We start from the raw sequence: 18,961 nt of genomic DNA, 5'->3' as shown, positions 1-18,961 counted from the left end.
GCAGAAGATGGGTACCAGAATATTCACTACCCACAGATGGATTACTCTGGGATCTGCTTTGCAATTGGGAAAGACATCTGCTTTGCAATTGGGATACATGGCCAATTGGAATACAAGGCCTGTCAGCCTGTTCCTCTCAGTGCAATATTGGTCAATATGGGAAACATAACATAGTATGTGCATGTTGTAAGTGAACCTTTTCACTGTAAAAAAGGGCACTTTCAGGGGGGCTGAAATATTCCCAAGCATGGTGCTTTCTTCACACTTGCTTTTGCTCACACTCTTAGCCGCTGCTTTGGTACCATCTGTGCCATTTAAGAAAAAATGTCTCTTGCCTTTTGTGGGAATGCTGCTGTTGAGATGACACACAACAAATTGGATTTGACTCAGTGACATCATGGATCAAATTCAGAATGAAGGCAGGGAGTGTTGCCTTCATTCTGAATGGATGAAGACTTCTATCCCTGTTTGCAGCATCTCCAAAATATCAAAGTGGTGCTTTTCACAGGTGTTTTATTTATTTTATTATTATTTTATTTTGCTTATATTATTTATTTATTTTACATATTTTTATACAGCCCCAAACTTATGTCTCTGGGCGGTTTACAACTAAAACAAAAAGTTAGAACATTAGTTAAAACAAATAAATGACAAATTAAAACACTGGTTAAAATAAATGACAACAAAAGGTTAAAACATTATAAGAATTTAAAACCTTAAAACAATATTTTAAAATGAAGTTAAAACTATTAAAATGGCATTTAATTAAAAGCCTGGGTGAACAGATATGTCTTTAAATAATTTTTAAAAATTGTCAGAGATCGGGAAGCTCTTATTTCAGCAGGGAGCATATTTCAAAGCATCGGGACAGCAACTGAGAAGGCCAATCTCTGAGTAGCCACCAGATGAGCCGGTGGCAGCTGCAGACGGACCTCTCCTGATGATCTCAATAGGCAGTGGGGTTCATACCGCCCTTCCAAAAACGGATAGGGGCAGTTTATATCAAGATAAAAACAATTAAAATCAACTAACAATTAATTTGCGAACAAAAACCAATTTGTTTGCAAAAACCTCTCCCTTTTGGACTCTGCTAGTTAAGGGGACACATGGGCCCATCTCCTGAGATGATAATTTAGAAGTGGAGAGAAGAGTAAAGTCGACCTTCCCGTGTTTTAGGCCACATGTGGTTATTTCTTAGGGTTATCCATCCCTAGAAGTATTTGTTTTTCTAGTTAACTGATTTTGCATGCTGAGTGACTAATTGTCAGTTGCTACCTGAGCTGAGGCGCTGCATATTGCTGCCTCTTTTGAGTCTCCAGGCTCTGGGCAAGCATGGAATCAACCATAAGCCTCCCTTACAGTAGGGAGGGTATAAATCAGGGGTAGGCAATATGTGGCTCTGCAGATCTTGCTGAACTACAACTCCCACCACCCCTCAGTTACAGCTAGGGATGATGAGAGTTGTAGTTCAGCAACATCTGGAAAGCCACGCGTTGCCTACCCCTGAAATAGATAGTTCACTGTCTGAAGCAAACCGTGGTCAATTTCAAGCACTCAATGCTGCTGGTGACTTGTGTCCATTCTCTCTGGCTTAATTTAATTCTCTGAACTTTGATGAACTGTTTGAGCCCTGGCTTCTAGCTTGTCGGCCTGGCTTGACCCTCGACTCCGTCTCTATACTACAGTATCTGTAGGTGCTGTGTTATTCAAATGAAACAATCAACTATAAATATGCAGAAGGATCTAATTGTTCATTAACACCATTAGGAGGCATTGATTATAGCTTAAAAAGCCAAAAAGACTCATACTGAGAAGGTTTTTATATTGAGGATCATCACCTTTCTTTAAAGATAAAGAGAATATCGATTTTCTGGCTGGTGATTTTTTTTTTCAAAACAGAGTTAAAGGAACCTCCGTATTAGCTGAACTAATTTTACTATTATGTTAAGTAATTAGAGTATTTAGTGATCTACTAGCTTGTCCTACATTTATTAAAGAACACGGACAAAAGATAACATAAATAACATTAATAGACTGACAAGTAGTGAATTGGTTTAAAATGACAGTTTTTCCATTAGCAGAATTCATAAATTGTCTTAATGAAAGGGATATGAACATAAAAACAGCCCTGCTGGACCAGGCCCAAGGCCATCTAGTCCAGCGTCCTGCTTCACACAGTGGCCCACCAGATGCCTCTGGGGAGCCCACAGGCAAGAGGTATGTGCATGCCCTCTCTCCTGCTGTTGCTCCCCTGCAACTGGTATTCAGAGGCATTGTGCCTCTGAGCCTGGAAGTGGCCCACAGCCACCAGCCTAGTAGCCACTGATAGACATGTTCTCCATGAATTTGTCTAAACCTCTTTTAAAGTCATCAATTCCTGGAGACCACATTGTGAGTTTGTGACTGCAAATGCTCAAAGATCCATTGCAGCGATTAAGAAATTTTTTTACTCTAAAGGTGTTCAGAACATCCCAGATGTGCTAAGGGTATATCAGGCGAAACCTCGAGCTCAGATGCTATATGGTGCCCAGATTCTTTTAGCTGGGAACTTTCAATCTTTTGAAGTTGTTCAGTCAAAGTTCTTACGGGACATCTTCCAACTCCCCAGCTACGTCCCAAATGCAGCTTTGCATTTGGAAGCAGGTGTTATTAGACTAACTGCTCAGGCTCGGCTGCAAACGGTCTTATTAGGCTCACTAACTTTGGTGGATGATTTCTGTTCCACTTGGAGGAGGAATATACTTGATACCCCAGGTAATTGTGGCCTCTCAGAGCAATACATACGATCGCTAAATTATGATCAGGCAAAAAAGATCATTACCCAGAGGGTAAGAGACATAGAAAAGCAGAGTGATCTTAGCCTGATTGCTTCCAGATATAATTATCTCAGCTTTTCAAATTACCCGAGGCCAGCTGCGTACCTTACACATTTGCCTACACCCAGGCTGAGAAGAGTCTTCTCTCGAGCCCGTTTTAATGTCCTCCCTTCAGCTGTGTTGGAGGGCAGATTTTGAGGGATCCCCTTGGAGGAACGTATGTGCCCATGTGGAGCTGCTGAGGTGGAAACATTAACCCATACTTTGTTTAACTGCCCTTTTTATGATATTGCCCATTCCATTCAGATCGCCCCCTATCAAAATTAACATTTGGATTGCTCTGAGGAACATTTTATTGTTTTTTTAGGAGATAGGCATGAAGAAGTTACCTATAGGATTGCTTGCTTTTGCTCAGAGGCATGTAAAATAAGGTGTCTGCAAACTGGTTTTTAAATTTTTACCTATGTTATTGTATTTTACCGTATTGCTCTTTGCTGTAGTGTTTATTTGGTCATTGACCGTAAATAAATGAGTTCAGTTCAGAGTTCTGAGTTCAGTTTTAAAGTCATCCAAGCTGGTGGCCATCACCACATTCCATGGCAAAGAATTCCATAGATTAAGTATGCACTTAATCTGAAAAAGTAGTTTCTCTTGTTGGTTCTAATTTCCCCAGCCTTCAGTTTCATGGGGTGACCCTTGGTTCTAGTGTTGTGAGAAAGGGAAAAAAATTCTCTCTGTCCACCCTCTCCATTCCATGCATAATTTTATACACCTCAATCATGCCTTCCCTTAGTTGTCTCTTTTCCAAGGTAAACAGCCCCAGATGCTGTAGCCTAGCCTCATAAAGAAGGTGCTTCAGGCCCCTGATCATCTTGGTTGCCCTCATTTGCACTTTCCTAGTTCTACAGTGTCCTTCTTACAATATGGTGACCAAAGCTGTATGCATTACTCCAGATGTGGCTGCCCCATAGATTTGTATAAGAGCATTATAGTACTAGTATTTTTTATTTTCAATCCCCTTTCTAATGATAGCTAGCATGGAATTAGCCTTTTTCAGAGTTGCTGCACACTGAGTCGACGCTTTCAGTAAGCTGACCACCACGACCCCAAGATCTCACTCCTGGTCAGTCACTGTGACAGCTCAGATCCCATCAGCGTATATGTAAAGCAGCATATTTTTTTGCTCCAATATGCATCATTTTACACTTCCTTACATTGAACCGCATTTGCCATTTGGTCGCTCCCTCCCTCAGTTTGGAAAGATCTTTTTGCAGCTGCTCACAATCTCTTGTGAATTTCACTACCCTAAATAGTTTAGTGTTATCTGCAAATTTGGCCACTTGACTGTTTACTCCAACTTCTAGATCATTTATGAACAAGTTAAAGAGCACTGGTCCCAGTACTGATCCTTGGGAGACCCCACTTGCTACTTCCCTCCATTGTGAAAACTGTCCATTTATATCTACCCTATGTTTCCTGTCTTTCAACCAGTTACTAATTCACACATGAACTTATCCCATGACTGCTAAATTTACTCAAGAGCCTTTGATGGGGAATTTTGTCAAAAGCTTTTTGAAAGTCCAAGTCTACTATGTCAACTAGATCACCTTTATCCACATACCTGTTGACACTCTCAAAGAACTCCAAAAGCTTAGTGAACAAAAGGATGGCGAACAGCAAGAATAATTGCCACATTAAAATAACGTTTTATGAGAACATCTGTCCCGCTTTTGCTGTATCTGAATGTAGAAGTTGATCTTTTAAATATATGTTCTGTGACATCCTATGCATGGATTTTGTTTGGAATAATTAAGGTTCCTCTGCTTGTTGGTTTAATAATATCGAATTTATTCTTCAGTGAGTCCAATGCTGCCTTTTCTCCAGCAGTATAATTGTAATATTTCCTGTAACTTCTACTTTTTATAACTACAATGTCTCTCAAAATTACTTTCTCAAAAGTACAAATATTTGGTTTCTGTGAAACTAGTACACTCAGGTTGACTCAGGTCTAAACACATCTCATGTACAGTTAGGAGAATTGCTAAGCAGTTCCTTTAATTTTAATGTCTAACCATCTTAAAAATTCAGTTTTAGTGTAGAATGCATTATAGTTAGATGTAGGAATAAAGGAGACATGGTTGTTTAATACTGATGATTCATCACAATTTAACACATAAGAAGATAAATTCACCATTACTAATTATTTTGCTTTCTGATTGGTAAATATCTGTTCTCCCTTGCACCATTCTGATTGTCTCAGTATGGATTGAGCTATGGCCCCATTCCCAACCTAACTTCCCTGACCAGTAATCGAACCTGGGCCATGGCAGTGAGAGTGTCGAATCTTAACCATTAGACCACCAAGGAAAAATGTGCAATGGCAAAGCACCGCATGTTTAGGCAATTCAAGATGTTGTGTGTTGTGAAACAGACCAATACATTTGGAGTGTATTCTTGTTCATAATAAGAACATAGGAAGTTGCCTTATACTGAGTCAGACCATTGGTCCATCTAGCTCAGTATTGCCTACACCGATTGGCAGTAACATGTCCACAGAGATTAAACCTGGGACCTTCTTCTTACAAAGGAGCTGCTCTACCACAGATCCTCAAAGGTAAGAACTGGGATATCTTACGATTTCTTTTAGTTTGATAAACAGTAATTACTCTCTATAACACTAAACTACAGGGGAAATGTGGCATTCCTTCCCAAAAATATATGGTGGGGGTGGGGAAGAGGCACATTTTTTAACAAGTGTGCCCCTACAGTCACAAACGTTCAGCTCAGGTACCCCCATAGAGATTTTTAGTGTGTCTGCGTGTGTATCCCCTGGCAAATTTAAATGTTCAAGGTATGAGTATTCCCATTGAAATTAATTGGACAAGGAAACTTGTTCCATAAATTTCATAAGACTCTTTATAAGTAAAGATTGTAAACATTGGTATGTGAGCCAATGACTGGAGTAGTCCATCTTGTAGCTGTAACCTACCTCTCTCTCTCTCTCTCTCTCTCTCTCTCTCTCTCTCTCTCTCTCTCTCATATTTAAGTCCTGTGTTGTGGTTTGATCTGGCCTTGTAATGCATGGAGTGGTGATCTATTTGGTACTATGTGGAATTTCTCTGTGTCTGTGTGTAGATTTGTGTAATTATAATTCTTTTTTTCATAAGGAATTTGTTTGAGGAAATTTGTACATATAGAACAATGCCAAGTTAAATTTTAAAAGGTAAAGTTTTATCTCTTGCAACTCTCTACTGGATACCTCAAGGATCCCGGTTCTCATAGGATTGCTTTTTGCTTCTATATGCATACCAACATTGTCTGACATGAAATAACCTCTTGACATGAAATATCCCAATTTTCATTGTGAGAATATAACTGAGGGTGCTTAGCAACTGCCATGTTGAAATTTTGCTTTCTTGCATTCTAGGACCTCGATAATGAGATACTACTATGAGAAGACAGGGAAGGGATCCAACTTAATATTTAATGGGTTTAATATGCGTGTGCTAACTCTGGATCACTTGCAAGAATGCTCTTGTGTTCTATTCTCCACCATGATCTGGTTAACCTGGAAAATGGATAACTTTGGACCATGCATACAGGAAAATACTCATATTTGAGTTTCTGTGAGTAGGCTCGATGCACATGTGATGCTTTAATGCAGTGATTCTCAAACTTGGGTCCTCAGGTGTTATTGGACTTCAACTCCCATAATCCCCAACCAAAGGCCACTGAGGCTGGGGATTATGGGAGTTGAAGTCCAATAACACCTGAGGACCCAAGTTTGAGAATCCCTGATTTAATGCATGGGGGTCAGCTCAGATGGATCAACTGAGGTGATCCTGATCAGCCACAGATCAAGGTTATGTCTAAAGGTAATGGTCATTCAAATAAATAGTTCCTCATTAGCCTAAAGTCAGTTTAGTTTTAGGCAAACGTCATTCCTGTATTACCAGACTGCAGTTGTCTTGTGGTGACTAGTGGTTTACCTGGCCATTCTGCTCACTGAGATGGTTCTACAAATTTTTACATTGGTCTTTAAAATAATAATAAATAATAATAAAATAATAAAGTAATAAATTGCTAAGTATAAATTTGCTTCAGCTGCTACTGATTGTTTAAACCAGAGTGGGAATTGGATATGCTTTCTGGAATACAGTCCCACAAAGCTCCCAGTAGTGATGGTGAGATGGTTTGTGTCAACCTCATTCTGCCAAACTCTAGGGAAGCTAGGTTAAATTTTGCAATCTCTGATCATGAAATCACAGCTTGCCTTCATTAAAAAAAAAAGATTGCTGATCTTTGCCTGTAATAAATGAATGAATGCTGGCTTACTAATATTGTCCTTGATGAACTCTCACTGTAAATATTCAGTGTTTCCAAACCCTCTTCCTTCCCAATAGGATTTGGCAGAGCCAAACCAGTAGGAATAATGGCAGAAAGTACATGTTATAACACAATTGTGTCAGAGCACCACTTTGAAGCTGATTTGTTTAACTTTGGTTAAGTTCCTGCTGGCATTCCTCCTTGATGATCTTTTCATAAACACGACATAGTCAGTTGCGGAGTGCCAGATGCCTTGTGTTTTCCTGCGACATAAAAAAACAGTGCAGTCCATTCAAATGTTAAACTAGTATTTAGTTCCCATGGAATTAGGCTTTCCCTGAGCCAGTTATCTGTGAAATGGGGCCAATGTTGAGCAATCCATAAACAAAGAACTGCTGTGCTGTCCCTTGTATAGGAAATGGTGCACCTGGAATGGGTGTCTGCCATTGCAGCACATTGGGACACAACAAACTGATAAAGGGAGTGTGAGTTGCTCAAGTGTCAGTATGTTTTATAATGTATGGGTTTCCAAATAAGCCAGCTGTTCATTTGGCTGATGGGGAATGCCTTCATCAGCAACCCTCCACTGACATTTTTATCTTTCTGTTTGCATCCTCTTTGCTTTCCTTGTGCAGCACTGTGCAATTAGAGAGAAGCAAATGTGTGTGATTTGTTCTTCTTCCATGAGCCGTTTTAACTTCTGGTTGGTCTGTTAACTGCCAGCTATAAGTACAAGCAGTTAAATATTCTTAAAAGCATCATCCGGTTAGGCTGCATAAAATAAGCAGTGTGTATACAACTAGTGTTTATAGACATCAGGCTGGTAAATAGGTAGACAAGCCCAATGAGATAAAAGGAAGAAGGCATAATCACAGTGGGAGATACTGGGATCTGAAAAAATCTTTCATGCTCTCCTTCAAGTCAACCTGTATCGAAAGGGACATGCACAGTGTGTTGAGGCACTAACTGGAGCCTAGTAAAAAAGTGAAGTAGAACACTTAGTTGGGAGAGAATGCAGAATTAAGCAAGTGAACTGAAACATAGAACCATGGCTGGGAAGCTTTGTGCTTTTGGTCCAGACTCCTGCCTCTTCTTAAAGGGAACAATTTTGTCATGATTATTTTGTGTTGTTAAAAAGAGGAGGAGGAGGAGGAGGAGGAGGAGGAGGAGGAGGAGGAGGAGGAGGAGGAGGGGGAAACCACTAAACAATAGACAAATAAGCAAAAATAATAAAATGTCTTTGAAACCCCTCATCCTAATGCAGCCTTGGTGTCAATTAAAATACCAATAGTTTATCCCCAAAAAATTTCCCCTAAAATTAGTCACAAAATGACTGCCCAGAGTCAGAGACGCTCTTACCCCTGGCCCTTGGGGCCCTGGCCCATGGCCTCCAAAGTCCAGGGGGGCCTCCAAATGTCCAGAGGGGCCTCCTGCCACTACCCCGCATCAGCCCCGCTGCGCCAAGCCTCCAATATTTTTCATAGTTTTAGCCGCCATGTGTGCCCCTGTGGGGTGATCCGAGCAGGCCTCCCCAGGGCGGGGGTGGGTGGAGTGGCTGCTGGGCCTGTCAGTCCAGCTCGGCAGCCCTGGAGAACTGCGAGGTGCTCCAGCGCATCTGCACAGTGGGAATAGACCGTCGCAAGCCTGTGACATCATGGGCTTGTGACGATCTATTCCAACTGCGCAGGCACGCTGGAGCGCCTCACCGTTCGCAAGGGCCACTGGGCCAGACAGACCCCGCAGCTGCTCCACACACACACACCCGCCACTAGCACGGGCAGGGGGAGGCCTGCTCGGCTCACCACCCACCCACCCTGGCCGCGCACATAGTGGCCGCGAAAAGGCAGCTAAAAGGGCAAGGAGCGGCATGACTGCCAGGGCAGCGGCAAGCGCAGGCAGTGACAGCAGGAGGATTACCCATAACAAAAGGGTAATCTTTATAATCTGTCGGTTCCAGGATCTACACAATGCTAGATGCTTCCCACAGTTGTTCTCCCTGCACTCATCCCTTGAAGTCAAGATTGCTGACCAAACCATTGTTACATACTGCCCCTGTTTTCTTTACCTCATTTACCTAAGCTAGAATGGGGCACTTCAGCAGTTTTGGGGGAGCACAAAATAGAGTGGCAGAGCCCACCATCTTCAGCCAGTGGTTTTCCTGGTGACTCTCATGCCCACCTCCCATTACTCTGTCCAAGCTATTCCATATAAACACTTAACAGTTCTTGGGGTGAGGTAGGGGGAATGGCACCCATGATGACTGACAGTTCCACTTGATTCTGCAAAACGTTATTTGGAATGATGTTTGTAACTTGAAGGGGGGATCATATGTCAAAAAGTGGCAGCTACCAGTTAGTGGCTGCTGGAAGGAATTCTGCCATTAAAAAAAACAGCAGTAGCACAAAATACGATAAGATGAGGCTGATTCTGGCTTCCTTTCTCCCCTCCTTTTCAAGGTGAAGGTGGTTATTTGAGAACTAGATTAAACCAAATGGTTTCTCAAGCCTGTGCCATTCAAAAACTATTACGAACACCCAATTAGATAGTAGTTTGACACCACTAATTACAATGACCCAAACAGATCCATCATTTCTGATATTTTAGGTTATTCTAATGGAGCAATACAACATGTGCTTGTATTGTATTTCATATTTGTGCTTGTTGAGTTGTTGGAAAAGAAGAAAAAGCGAAATTTTCTCCCATGCCCTTATCATAGTTATCTAATACCTTGTTCTTCAAATATAATTTTTTTTTGAAGAATGTGCACCACTTGCACTCACATGCTACATACTAGGCCTCTGCACCGTAAGAAACATCAGATCTGACCTGACAGAGAAATTATTGGGAGGGACAACGTGCCCCCAGCAAAACTGTTGGCTGGTTGGAGTCAGATCAGAATCCTGACATTTTACCAGCACAATATTGGTGATTTTCAGGAACTGCACCCTTACAATAGGGGAAAGGCAACCTCACATGAGGAACCCGCAGGACAAGGGGTTCCCCATCAGTAGGTTGCCATTGTCTGCCCTCCCTGCTAGTTACAAAGTTTAGCTCCTTTAAATCTGTCTGAGAGCTGGCTTGGAGAGAGAGTCTCTGCAATCCAGCTCCTGCGCTGATTTCTGAGGACTGCACTACCAAAATTGGAAGTGCAGAAATGTAAACCCCGCCCCCCACCCATGGTGTCATTGTCGATCCTCACCCCCGTTGTTGTTTGCCCCTCACCCTCCAATTTTGGGGATGCAGCCCTTAAAAACCACAAGGTGACCCAATGGAACATTTGATTCCACTAGCCCTCATCCAGCATAAGTATTGTGGATTTTAGTACTATGTTTAGTGGTTAGAGTGCTGGACTAGGACCGGGGAGACCCGAGTTCAAATCCCCATTCAGCCATGATATTAGCTGGGTAACTCTGGGCCAGTCATTTCTCTCTCAGCCTAACCTGAGAGGGTTGTTGTGAAAGCCTCTCTCAGCCTAACCTCACAGGGTTGTTGTGAAAGAGAAACTCAAGTATGTAGTACACCACTATGGGCTCCTTGGAGGAAGAGCGGGATATAAATGTAATACTACTACTACTACTACTACTACTACTACTACTACTACTACTACTACTACCTTGAAGAGCACCTCAACACCATAGGGGCCACAGAAATCACCATCAGCCAATTACAAAAAGCAACTTTACTGGGAACAGCCTATATTCTGCGACGATATCTAGAACAACAGCAACAACATTGACAATAAAATTCAGCCATCCCAGGTCCTTGGGAAGGATTTGATGTCTGGGTAAAACAAACCAGTCAATAACACCTGTCTGACTGTGTAAATAAATAATAATACAGTAAACTTTGCTATAGAGGGAATAGCCATACTAATGCTTGTAACCTTTTTAAAAGGTAGGGCTGGATTGGTACTCAGGTGCTTATTCCCACCCGCCCCTAAATTCACAAAGCAATGAGAGAGAAAGAGAGAGAGAGAGAATTGTCAGTAATCAACAGAAAAGCCACAAGCACTGTACAATAGCTGCCTATGACATCTGTGCAACTGTAGTCAGTAGCTGAATTTCAAGAGCACATGTATACTGTGCCACAGCAGTGGTTTGAATGCTGGGAAAATGAGATCGCAGCAATGGAAGGCTTACTTGAGCGAAGGCATTGGCAAATTAATAATGATAGCAATACATTATTGTGATGTAAATGAATAATTGAGGAAGGTTCTTTTTTGCATTTCTCAGGTATGCAGTTCACAAGATCAGAAGGATATTATAAGGTTCTCTGCTGGGCATTTTCTAACTGGTAATAACTCTCATCATTCAACATTGTAAAATTAATAGGGACATAAACACTGTAATGAAATTGCAACCAAACTTGCAGTATAAAAGTCATGAGGCGATCAAATGATTTGGTACTTCATTTCATAACCGATTACTTAGAAATGTTGCATTTATTGCCGAGAAACTGGATATGTTCAACTCTGTTATTAATCGCTCCTTCTGCAGATAAATTTCAAATAGCTCAAAGGAACTTGTTTCCAAAAAACTGTTGCTTTTCTTTTCCATCATTATCTTTATCCTTTCCTCCCTCCCCATTTTTCCTCCCCCCACCTCCCAACGCCCACTGCCACAGCTGCTGTAGTTCACTGCTTGTGTGATGTTAGCAGGTGCTTTAAACGAAGGGTGGTGAACTAATCAAATGTGCGGCTCTAAATGTTTAGCCTCTTATAGCTGCAGAGAGAGTGACTGAGCTGTCACAATAGTGTACACCACAAAGATAAAAAAGAAATAGTAAGAAATACTGGCACTCTGCGTGCTTGGTTATAAGAGTTCTGCAGCTTGGGCAAAAAGGGACACAGAACTCTTCAAAAAAATTGTGGCAGGGAAACCTGGGTAACAGCAAGCAGTGTTAACATCGCTCAAGTTACTTTTATTATAAAATTTATTTGTCAAAATCTGCACACACTTTCTCTAGCTCTGCCTTTTCTAGAACTGTTCCACTAGTGTGGATGGAAGAAGTATTGTTAGATGAATGGGAAGAAGGAGTATTTAGGATGTATAGCTGGGAGAAAACCCTTCTAATCCCACCTAATCCTCCAGACTGAAACAGGATGAGGGAATGCAGCAAGGTCATGAATGTGCCTTGGAAATCAGTAGACTATTGCAGCTAATAGACCAATCCCTTTACTTGGTTCATAATTATTTGCCTGCTCAGGATCTCCTAACACAGATGGACAAACATACACTGGTCCCACGTTGGTAAATGGAAAAGTTGCCTATTAGCCAAGGATGGCCAAAGATACTTGGAACAAGTTGACACAAAAACTGAGACTGCTTCTAGATTGCGGTCAAAATTTATTGGAAAAGTTGAGACTTAAAGGCATTTTAATGCACATCTTGACAGATTTCCTTTGGCTCTTGGAACCAGCCCAAATATTTAGAAGCCAGGCAGTGGGCACTTGACATAATTACCAGATTTCGTGATGGACACTGTGGGGAGGGGACAATTAACGGGCTTTCTCTTATCTACTTAATATGTAACTTACTTAGAACAGGAAAAAGGCTGCCTGGGACAGATAAACATTTAAAAAAATAACTTTAGCTATAGATATTCTAGTTTAGGCACCACAGTTATATGTTTAGGTGCCATGGCTCCCTGGTGCCTGAGATTTGTCAAAGTAAAGTAAAGTGTACCATCGAGTTGGTGTTGACTCCTGGCGACCACAGAGCCCTGTGGTTGCCTTTGGTAGACTACAGGAGGGGTTTACCATTGCCATCTCAATTCAACTATATGAAAAGGAAATTAAGAGGTCAAGTCAATAAGCTTTAAAACAAAGCCTGAGATTTGTATTAATAAAGACTGGTCATGAAAGTTGTGTTGATTCTGTGGCCCAAACTTATATCATCCCAATTATTTCACTACTACCACCTACCCTTATGCTTAAGACCATCCTTTTCCTTTCCCCCCTATTCCAACAGTAGCATGTGTTAGATGTGAGATGGGCAATGAAACCAGTTTCTTAAAATAGGCCCAATATAAGATTTATTAAAATATTTAAGTATATGACAACATGCTTGCTTGTTACAGGAAAAGAAACAAAAAATGTTTTGGTTCATGTCTAGCTCATTAACAAAAGGTTGTAGCAGTCTACTGTGAGTAAGGTCACTTCCCTACTTAATGTTATAGCCAGTTCCTTGACTCTAAACTCCTCACTTAGTTAGCAGTCATAGAGCTTAGCAAACACTGACATGAAATCTTCCTTCTGGTAAGGGCACACTTGTGAACAGAGGTGCACCTAGCTAGTTTTGGAGCCTGGACCTAAAGCCTTTTTGCCCCCTCCCCACAAGATAAGCATCACCCCCCTACACACACACATACACACCATGACATACGCTGTATTTTTCACACATGGGTTCTTGAGGGCACAAACAGCAGCTGAATTCACAAAAATGTAAGGATATAAAACAAATATATTTATGCAAATATGCATTAGCAGAAACATTTCAACATGCAATTGAACATTCTCCCATCCCATTTATTTCTTTCCCCATTCTCCGCTCTCTCTCTCTCTCTCTCTCTAAAGGCTCCAATATTTAAGCAACTGAATTTGCAAGAATGTAAAAATGTAGAACAAGACTTCTTATGCAGATAGGCATTGGTAGAAACATTTCAACATGTAATTTAACATATGCTTAACAGAAGCAACCAGAACACAGTCCATAACAGTAGAAGCTACAGAGCTATCTTCAGGTCTCACTCCCAGCTCTCTCTCGCTCTCTCATGTCACCCGCTGCACCCACTCCAAGACCCCAAACCACAGCATGAGAACTCAGTTGATTCAGTTTACTTGTTGTTCTCGCTCACATGTTGGTGGTCTGGGCTGGGAGTGTGTGGTTGCCAATGGCAAGTTTGGCAACACACCCAGCAAGGAAGGCACACACAGATGTGCTAGTTAACTTATGGTGTGCCTGCTGGGCCGGCCACTGCTGCTAGCTTTCCCCTCACTGCCACTGGACTGGTTATTGTCGCCGACTCTCCGCCGTGGAGCCTCTAAGCAGGATGAGAGAGTCACTGACTGCTGCCGGGCTTCCTTCAGCTTGCTGTGGCTGGCCAGCTAGCTGCCTGTTGCCTCCCAGGTGCAGAGAACAGCCAGCCACCACCAGCCCTGATTGCAGCCCTGGCTGCGGGGTGGCTCAGCCGGTAGGCACAGCATGAGCCAGCAGCGTCGCAACCCCTGGGAATTTTGGGGAGAATTTGGGGGCCCCCCAGAAGGTGTGGGGGATTGGACTTTCACCCAGAAGTCCGGGAAGAAGGAAACCCCACTTGTAAAAGTTCAGGATATGTGAGGCAGGTGGGTCTCTGCTCCTTGAAAAGACTACTGCTTCTTGAGCCTGATCTCTCCAAGGCTTCTCCTTACTGGTCATCAAAGCTTGGAGCTTTCCCTAAGAGATCTATCTATCTATCTATCTATCTATCTATCTATCTATCTATCTATCTATCTATCTATCATTTTTATACTACTCAAAATTTACGTCTCTGGGCAGTTTACAACAAAATAAAAACAACATTAAAACGTTAGTTAAAAACAAAAACAAGTAATTTAAAATATGACAATTTAAAAATTTTAAAACAATATTCTATAAGGCTTCATCTTACCACAGCCCCCTCCACTTCATTTCCTTTCTTCAGGACTTTTTCACTTGAATATCCCTGCCTTCTCTGAGTTCTTGGACAAGCTTCTATGAAAGGATTTTATCCAACTCCCTGTCTGTCATCTTCTGTCTTTTCTGCCCTAGCCAATCAAAACTTGACCTGTATCTGGCTTGAAGCCCTGTGGTCTATAGCTAAGGACCAGTGATTGGGTATGGAATGTCCAGTCCCTGAGCAATCATTTGGTGACCTTATTTTCCCCTTCTGGGTGCCAGTGTACCACATAAATGCAGAGAACTGATAAAGTACCAAAGGACTATTATGTAACCTTACCAGAATGCATTGCCAGCCACTCTTTGGCTGCAGTAACACAATTTTGCCCTTGACTGACTGCCAACAGAGGGCCATAACATTGCAAACCTTTGCTGACGCTAAATAGCAAATCTTTTACCTTGCTTTGTTGCGTACAACTTGCTTTGTTGCTTACAAATCTTCCTCACTTAACAGGTGTTAACATCTTTAATTCTTTTAAATACGTTACTTAAGGAATCTGTTTCTCCACACTGGTCCTCTAGCTTTCAACAGAAATTTTAAAGCGTTTGATACCATTGACCATGGTATCCTGCTGGGTCACTTGAAGGAGGTGGGATTGGGTGGCACTGTTTTACAGTGCTTCCGCTCCTACCTCTCTGGCAGATTCCAGGTGGTCTCGCTTGGAGACTATTGCTCTGAAAAGTGAGAGCTGGAGTGTGGGGTTCCACAAGGCTCCATACTGTCTCCAATGCTTTTTAACATCTACATGAAACTGCTGGGAGAGATCGTCAGGATGTTTGGTCTGGGATGCTATCAATATGCTGATGACACCCAGATCTATTTCTCCAACTTCATCAGGAAATGGCATGACCCCCCCTAAGTGCCTACCTGAAGGCGATATTGGGCTGGATGAGAGATAACAGACTGAAGTTGAATCCAAACAAGACAGAGGTGCTGTCTGTAGGGGGTCAGGATCCAAGAGATGGTTTAGATCTGCCTGTTCTGGATGGGGTTACACTCCCCCTAAGAGATCAAGTTCGTAGTCTGGGAGTGCTCCTGGATCCCAAACTCTCCCTGGTTTCTCAGGTTGAGGCTATGGCCAGGAGTGCTTTTTATCAGCTTCAGCTGATATGCCAGATATATCCATTCTTGGAGACTAGTGACCTTAAAACGGTGGTACATATGCTGGTAACCTCTAGGCTTGACTACTGTAATGCACTCTATGTGGGGCTGCCTTTGTACATAGTTTGGAAAATACAGTTGGTACAAAAATGCAGTAGCCAGACTGGTCTCTGGGTTTACCCAAAGGGACCATATAACACCGATTCTAAAAGAACTGCACTGGCTGCCGATAGGTTTCCGAACGAAATACAAAGTGCTAGTTATTACCTATAAGGCCCTTAATGGCTTAGGTCTAGGGTATTTAAGAGAGCGCCTTCTCTGTCATGAACCCTGTTGCCTATTAGGATCATCTGGAGAGGTCCAACTACGGGTGCTGCAAACTCGTTTGGTGGCAACTCAGGACCAGGCCTTTTCTGTGGCTGCCCCAGGGCTTTGGAACGTGCTCTCCGCTGAAATAAGAGCATCTCCTTCTCTGTTCGCTTTTAGAAGGACCCTGAAGACGTACTTCTTTCCCCAGGCCTTCAACTGAGACTCGATATTTAAATTTTAATGTGTTTTTAACATGTTTTTATCTAATTTTTATCCCACGGGTTTTTACATTGTTTTATTGTTTTATGATATTTTATATTTTAATTGTTGATTGATTATAACTGTCTGTGTTTTATTTGTAAACCGCCCTGAGCCAATTTTGGAAGGGCGGTATAAAAATTGAATAAATAAACAAATAAATAATCTCTCAGCCTAACCCACCTCACATGGTACACCACTCTGAACTGCACTTCCTGAGGAAGTGCAGAATATAAATGTGGCAAATATATAATAAATAAATCAGATTGGAGGCAAAACCTGGTAACCTCTAGGCTTGACTACTGTAATGCACTCTACATGGGGCTGCCTTGGTACGTTGTTCGGAAACTACAATTGGTACAGAATACGGCAGCCAGACTGGTCTCTGGGTTTACCCAAAGGGACCATATAACACCGATTCTAAAAGAACTGCACTGGTTGCCGATAGGTTTCCGAACGAAATACAAAGTGCTAGTTATTACCTATAAGGCTCTTAATGGTTAGGTCCAGGGTATTTAAGAGTGCACCTTCTCTGTCCTGAACCCTGTGCGCCTATTAAGATTACCTGGAGAGGTCTGACTACGGGTGCCGCAAACTCGTTTGGTGGCAACTCAGGACCAGGCCTTTTCTGTGGCTGCCCCAGGGCTTTGGAACGTGCTCCCTGCTGAAATAAGAGCATCTCCTTCTCTGTTTGCTTTTAAGAGGACATTGAAAACGTACCTGTTTTCCCGGGCCTTCAACTGAGATACGATTTTTAAATAATAATAATAATAATAAATAAATAAATATTTATTTATTTATTTATTTATTTATTTTATTTTATTTTATTTTATTTTATTTTATTTTATTCATTCGATTTCTATACTGCCCTTCCAAAAATGGCTCAGGGCAGTTTACACAGAGAAATAATAAATACATAAGATAAATGTGTTTTTAACGTATTTTTATCTATGCTTTTATCTTTTTATGAATTTTTAATGCATTATTTTATATTTTAATTCTGTACACCGCCTAGATATTTTTATACTAGGTGGTATATAAAACAAACAAATAAATAAATAAAATAAAAACACTGAAACTGTTGAGGCTTGTTGCCATTTAAAAAAGAAGAAGAAGAACAGTGCATTTCAGACAACTTGGGACAATAATAATATTGAGAGTCAAGTTGTCAATCATGTTGTACCATCCGCAGAATGAGGGGGGAAATACTAGTTGTATCCTGCATATCTTGTGATGGGATGCTCCATTTAAAAAAATCTTAATTGAGCGTGTGTGTGTCAATAGGTATCTATCTATATTATTAATTCTCCAAGGCAGGCCATGCGTCGGGACGTGGTAGAAAGGAGACGATTGGCTGACAGAGTTTGCAAGCAGAAGCACCTGATTGGGCAGTAGAGATTCCATATGCAGATAGGGAGGAGGAGCCTGTGGCACTGTGTTGATTGGGCAGTGGGGATTCCCTATGCAGATAAGGAGGAGGAGCCTGTGAAGGTTAAGGTCAGTTGGAATGAAACTGTTACTATTCGGAAAATGTTCTTGATTGTAGAAGAGAGGAATATATCTATCTATCTGAATATAAGGATAGTGGGCAGGGGTCTGCAAAGAGAGGGAGAAAAGAGCCTCTTCAGGAGGAGGAGACTGCCGTTGTGTGAATTAGATGAAGAAACAAGATGAACAAAATCTGTTAACTCAGGGAGGGAGGGAGGGAGGGGGAAGAAAGAGTGAGGGAGAGTGAGTGGAGGATAGAGAAGGAGAAAAAGAAGGGAGGGGGAAGAGAGACAGAATGAAGGGCAAGGGATGGGCCCAAGCCTGTCAGCAGCCTGAGGGGGATGAGCGGCCATGGCAGCACTAGCAGCGGGGAAGGGCCCAGTCAACCACTGCTGCTGTTTGGGGCTACTGAGGTCATTGTCGCAGGCAGGCAGGCAAGGGATGGGCCTGGGCCTGTCAGCGGCCTGAGGGGAACGAGCGGTCATGGTGGTGGCAGCAGCGAGGAACGGTCCGGTCAACCACTGCTGCTGCTCCTGGGGGAAGGTCTCTAGGGATAGGGGATGCAGCTTGGCCAATAGGCAGCAGCAATGCTGCAGCCACGACCAAGAAGGGTGAGGGAGATGGAAGCAATGGGATGGAGAAGGAGTAGGAGTGCAGCTCAGGTGAGGGTGGGGAGATCTCGGAGTTGAGGGGAGCAATCAAGTACTAATGCCCAGATGCTCTAGAGCGTGCAAGAGTTCCAGCATTGAAGTGGAGAGAAATAATCGCGGCAGTCAGGATGCAGAGGTGGAGGGCCAGCAGGCAAAGCTCCTCTGGCCAGAAGAGGTGGGTGGACGGTGGGCGAAGCCTCGCTGGCCAGGAAGAGAAGGCGGTGGCGGGGAGAAATAATGGCAGCAGCGAGGAGGTGGGCAGACGGCGGGCAAGGCCCTACCAGCTGGGAGGAGGAGGTGGGAGGTGGCGGCGGGATG

At 42.5% G+C, this 18,961-nt stretch overlaps 1 protein-coding gene and 1 long non-coding RNA gene across 26 annotated transcripts in view; one reads left to right on the top strand and one right to left on the bottom strand.

The window, feature by feature from the left end:
* The window catches only part of LOC128340062 (uncharacterized), a 173,083-nt gene extending 158,237 nt beyond the window's left edge, over positions 1 to 14,846 (bottom strand). For both annotated transcript variants that reach the window (XR_008313433.1, XR_008313432.1), the window contains exons 1-3: positions 14,790 to 14,846; positions 13,516 to 13,568; positions 12,827 to 12,919 (exon numbers count right to left, since the gene is read on the bottom strand). This is a non-coding gene — a long non-coding RNA (uncharacterized LOC128340062). The remainder of the gene's footprint in view (positions 1 to 12,826; positions 12,920 to 13,515; positions 13,569 to 14,789) is intronic.
* Positions 1 to 18,961, top strand: part of PLCB1 (phospholipase C beta 1) — an 807,198-nt gene that overhangs the window by 321,847 nt on the left and 466,390 nt on the right. The window lies entirely within an intron of this gene.

This window comes from Hemicordylus capensis, chromosome 1, assembly GCF_027244095.1.
Source record: "Hemicordylus capensis ecotype Gifberg chromosome 1, rHemCap1.1.pri, whole genome shotgun sequence".
Classification (NCBI taxonomy): Eukaryota; Metazoa; Chordata; class Lepidosauria; order Squamata; family Cordylidae; genus Hemicordylus; species Hemicordylus capensis.
The sequence above is the reverse complement of the archived record's forward strand: the minus strand, read 5'-3'. Positions and strand labels throughout refer to the sequence as shown.